This window comes from Tupaia chinensis, unplaced genomic scaffold (genome assembly GCF_000334495.1).
Source record: "Tupaia chinensis unplaced genomic scaffold, TupChi_1.0 Scaffold000075_1, whole genome shotgun sequence".
NCBI lineage: Eukaryota > Metazoa > Chordata > Mammalia > Scandentia > Tupaiidae > Tupaia > Tupaia belangeri.
In genome coordinates this window covers 2057486-2062932 of record NW_006159535.1, presented here as the reverse complement: position 1 = coordinate 2062932, position 5447 = coordinate 2057486, and the positions used below count along the sequence as shown (strand labels likewise).

Here is a 5447-nt window from a genome sequence, read left to right as displayed (position 1 = left end):
GAACCCCTGGACAACGTGCTTTCCTCTGGTGCACTCGCACGGGCCTCCCACCCTACAGGAGTTAGCTGGGAGACCACAGCGCTTAGGGCCAGATAGGCCTGCATCCTCAAGCCCCATTACTAAATGCCTGACTGTGGGCCAGTTGCTCATTCTCTCTGACCCCTGGTTTCCCTCATCTGCCGAATGGGGAAGGACCACCCACACAGCAGGGAGGCTGTGAGACATGAAAGGATAGGGAGAGATTTTAGTTCATTTTCCCTCCAACCCCTATGCCTCAGTCCTTCCTCTCTTGAAAGAAACACCCCACATAGGAAGTCTGACGTCCATTACCGAACCCTTGGAACCAGCTTTCCTCGAGTCCTCTGCCCTTGAGACGCATGTTCTGGGCTCACTCATTCCGTTGCCAAGGCCCAGCGGTTTATTTCTGGGGTGCATCTCTAAGCCCCGGTCCTCACTAGTGTTACCTCTAGAGAGAAGAGCCTGTCACCGGTGTCTCCATGCTTATAACTATATCTGGGTTCAACAAGCATCTCCACAACCTCCGAAAGACCCTTGGTCATTTGGGTGCAGTCCCCTGCACCACCTGCTGGTTGAGCCTGGAAATACACCCTCAACTCCCAACAAGAGAAAGGGACCCAGCCTGCCCACCTCCTGTCTCTGTTTTGAACATCTCCTATGGAGGAGACAACTCCCTGTCCGCTTCCCCTACCCTCGCCAGTTTCCTAGCAAGGCAAGCTTGAGAAGTCAAGCTTATGAATCTGCTGCGCGACTTTACAAGTCTGCAGACTGAGGCAGCCATCCCCACCCATCAGGTTCCCGGGCCTCCCCTTTGACTACGACCCTGTAGGCGCTAAAAGGCTCTCCTGGTGCCCTTTCCTCCTCTAATATCCTCAACCGTCACCCAGTGCTGCAGGTCCCCTGAACCAGAGACCCTGGCTCCTGCAGGCAGTGCCTCTCCAGTCCAGCCCCAGCCCTGGCCATGCTCCCTCATGCTGCCACTCCATGGTCTGGACTCCCCTGCTGCCACCAGCCTGGCACCCAGAGTTTTTTCCAAACACCCAGACCCTCCTCCTTCGGAGCATCTCCTGCTTCTCTGGGTGACATCTCTGTGCTGGGCACCCCTCAGCCATGACTTCCTGGTGATGTGGGGACTACCTTAGCAGCCCTGTCTTAGTGCAGGGGACAGAGGGCTCTCAGACCCTCTCATCTCTCTGGTGCCTTTGGGCAGGACTGCTTGTCCCTATAGCCACACCTCTGCCACACAAGTAGCCACTCCTCAACAAGTGTCCCCACTCCTGATGCTCTCTGCAGACCCCTCCACCTGATGGGCGAGGTCTCCATGTCTGACCATGACAGGGTTCCAAGGGCAGCAGACTGTCACCTGCCACCCAGTTGATTTCCCCCTGGACCTGGGGAAGGTGGGCCCTTCTCCCCAAACCATGTGGCCAGCCTGACCCTGCAGCCCCGGCAGGCATGGGTTCAGCTGTTCAGCTGCCCGGCAGGGAAGTCCTTGGTGGATCTGACCTATACTGAGGCAGGGACGGATCCTTGCTACCACCTCATGCTGCAACAGGTTCAAAGCCCAGGCAGTGCAGCCCAGGGCACGCATGGTCTCTGCACAGTCATTCAGCTCCTCTGTCCCCTGCCTGCCCTGTGTGCCCAGCGCCAGCCAGCTGTCCTCGGATGTGTCACTTTCAGATTTGAAAGGCACAGTGTGGAGACTAGTAGATGACATACTGGTTACATCACTGGACTCCCACGTCATCAACGGTAGACTACATGGAGTCAAGTCCCGGACCTGCAGCTTAAAAACTCACACCGCGCACATGTGTGTGTATACCCAAAATCCTGAGAGGAGGTCAGAGGAGGAGGGATTGCAATGTGGACATCCCCCCAAGGCAATGATTCTTGCTTTCTGTCTGTCTCACTCTGTCTCTCAGGCGAGTGCACACACTCTATAGCAAAAAAACTTTTTTTTTTAAAGGCACTGTGTGTACAGGGGTTCCTGCTACAGCTCTCCCCAAACCTGCTCTGTGATCCCAGCTGGTCACTGAGCTTCCCTGGAACCCTGTAATGGGACAGAGGGTGGGTAGTGTCAATCCAATGACCCTAACTCTGAGACTCTGTTTTCTCACACCAGCTTCCTCTACCCCTCAGTCCCTCGCTGTCCCCAGCTTTCTCCCTCCAGGCCTGCTCTCCTAACAAGACCCCCATTGCTTATTCACCTCCATCATCCTCCCAGGGCCATGGCTAGAAACAAAAGGCCTCAGGAAATTCCTGATCTCTTAGGAACTGCAAAGTGAAAACCTGTGCGCACACACACACACACATGCTCATAGCTGGGGCTGTGTGCAGGGCTGACCCAGAGGAGCGAGGAAACGCTGGCAGCATCTGCCCCTCTCTAACTGTTAACCACGGCCTGGTGAGCTCTCCCTGTGCAGACCAAAACTCCAAGTCATTTTTCAAAAACTGAATCTTTTAGAACATTTGGTCACCTGGGTATATGCCTGTGGTCTTCTGGCAAGTCTTTTCTCTATGAAGTTGTGGGCTCTGTGTAAAAATCCAGTTGGGCATTACCAGAACCTTGCACTAAGTAGCACACGCTAGTCCTCAGCAGTATCTGGTGGCCATCCTTCGCTTTCTGGGGCTTCTCCACTTTGGCTCCTGCTCCAAGCTTTGTGGTTGGGCCTCAGGCCCCTTCTGCTCTGCTCTGAATGACAGTCACCCCATTCTTGCCTTGAACCTGTGAATATTCCAAATGAAACAGCTAAAGAATAAGGGGGTGAGGCCTTGCCTGCCAGTGGCTGAGATTCCCCTTCTCCATTTCTTAGTCCTGAGCATCCCTACTCCAGGGACAAAGTATTTGAGATCGTAGCACTGGACAACCAGGACACTGACCGCAGAAACTGCTCAGCAAAGCCCAACGAGGGAGGTGGCTGGGGCAGAGGGTGAAGGATCATTGAAGAGCCAACACCTATAGACGCCACCACTTTAACGTGCTCCAAACCACCTGTAAAGCAGGTGCTGGCAACCCTCCTACTAACCCAGAGTCAGAAGCTTAGTGACTAGCCCAAGAATTTCTCCCTTCCCCACAGTGGCCTAGGGACTTTCACTCACTGCCGTCTGACCCAGCAGCTGGGGTCTGAACCTCAGAGGGGGTATGTGCACAAGTTCAAGAGCACAGCGGGGAAAGGGTGGGCTTCTTAAGAGGGCCTCTGCTGGTGGTCCCAGTAGAGAAGAGGGAGAGGGCAGAGGAAGAGGCCAGCTTCCATCACAGAGCTCGTGGTATCTCTGCTCACAGGGTCTCCTTGCCTCCTCCTGCCCCTAGGCTCTGCTGGTGCTCTCCAGGGAGTCAGCCAGCCTCTCTTGGGTGCCAAAGCCCTTCCTGCTCTTTTGCACCCACCTTTGTTCCAGTCCTGGAGGAAGAGAAGCTCTACCAAAGCCAAATGCCTTGTCCTCCCCTCTCATTCTGGCCTGTTCCTCTTCAGGGCCTAGCTTCAGGGGGGCGGCCAGAGGATGCACTTAAATCTTCTCCACACAAACACACACACAAGAAATCTTTGCATACACTGGAAAACACCCATTTTCCAAAGCCAACCCCTAACCAGGCCGTTTAACTTTTGATCACATTGGCCACAGCCTCTGATGTCCCTGCCCAGGAATGGCCAGCAAGTGACATGGTGGTTAAAGCACTGGATCCCAACTAGCCAACTGTGTGGTTCTAGTCCCAGACCAAGCAGCTTGAAAAGCACACCAGGCACAAGTGTGTGCATGCCCAAAATCCAAAGAGGAGAACAGAGGAGAAAGGATTGGAACGTGGCCATTTCCCCTGGGGTCAATTTCTCGCTTTCCTTCTTTGTCTCTCTGGAGAGCACATGTGGCCTACAGCAAAAATGGAAGGGGGCGAGGGAGAGAAGGTGCGACCAAGTTGGGAATCAGTCTGGCCAACTCTACCTTTATTTCCCGAGGGAAGGAAACTGGGTAGAGGTACAGGGAGAAAATATGGCCACAGAGAGGCCCAGGAAAGCCAGCTAGGAGGGCAGCTGTGATGGTCTGGTGGCTTCCCTCCCTGTCTCTGTCACAACATCTTCTCCCAAGACCCCAGGATAGGGGCAGGGAGGGCTCAAGCCCATCACCAGAAGCAGCGGTGGAAGCCCCCTCTCCTGGAGGAAGAGCAAGCCCAGTTGGAAGAGGGTGCGGAGAGAGAGGTTCCACCTTCGGCATTAATATCCCGCCTCCTGCATTCTGTACAGAGAGCTGGCCTGAGTCAGCCTACAGAACCCCAGCCTCAGGCTCCCATCCCATGCCTGCCACTCCTTCACTTCCTCCCAGCTAGCGGCTAATCCTGACAGGGCTTTGGAGCCTCCAGATCCTCTTGCCAGTGCTAGCTCAATGAAGACACCCTAAGATACAAACAGCAAGATGCATTGAGGTGGGTGTGGCCCAGCCATGAATGGAAGGCATGAAAAGATGAGCACACTAAAAACGAGACAAGAACTTGGGTCAGCCAGTGGCATGGAAGTGAAGGCGGCTGAATCTCACAAGCTGACTGCACGTTTTGTGTCCCAGGCCTGCTGGCTTGAGAAACAAGCTGGACACGTGTGCTTGCATGCCCAAAATCCTGAGAGGATACCAGAGGAAAAGACACTATGGCGTGGTTATCCCCCTTGGGGTTGATTTCTCACTTTGTCTCTGGCAAGCACACACGCTTAATAGCAAACTAAAAGAGAGAGAGAAACTCAGACCTGACCAATGCTAATTGCTTCCTATGCCTAAGTTAGCTGTGTGACCTTGGACAAGTGACTTAACTTCTCTGAGCACTGGTTTTCTTGTTATAGATAAGTCAGTGGTTTCCAAACTTTTCCAGTCACATTTTCCATTCTTTAAACAAAATCTTACGGAACCCCAGCTTACGGCATTGACTGAAGAACCCTAATTTGATAAAACATGAACAGCCTTAACTTTCTTCCAACCACTTCCTTCAAACATCTCCCCGAGCCACCTCTGCCTGTGTCTCAATGTCACCTCAGGCAGACCCTTGTCATTTCAGTCATTAAAGTCTACCCAGTTCCTTCTGGCTTAAAGCTGCAATCTGGGGTACCCACAGCCTCCCATCCTCCATTCCAGTTTGTGGTTTGACCCATGGTCTAAAGGACAAGAACATGGCCTGCCCTTTCCTGGCTCCTTCCCCTCGTCCCAACCACCACCACACTGTCCTGGAGCTCTGTCTCAAGTTGCTGGGGCAGAAGGGAGGAGAAAAAGGAGCTGAATCCCTCCCATCTGAGGCAGCTCTGGCGCTCCAGAGGTCCAGGCATGGCCTGCTCAGGGAGTCAGCCCTTTGGGACAGGGTCCCGGACACTCAGGCTAGGCTGCCTTCCTTGGTGCTCATTTGGCACACAGGAGACCCACCTGTTCCTGCCTCACCTGGCAGTGGGGACTGGTGCCCC

At 54.0% G+C, this 5447-nt stretch overlaps 1 protein-coding gene across 2 annotated transcripts in view; it reads left to right on the top strand.

The window, feature by feature from the left end:
• SPTB (spectrin beta, erythrocytic) overlaps positions 1–5447 on the top strand; it is an 85058-nt gene that overhangs the window by 75113 nt on the left and 4498 nt on the right. The window lies entirely within an intron of this gene.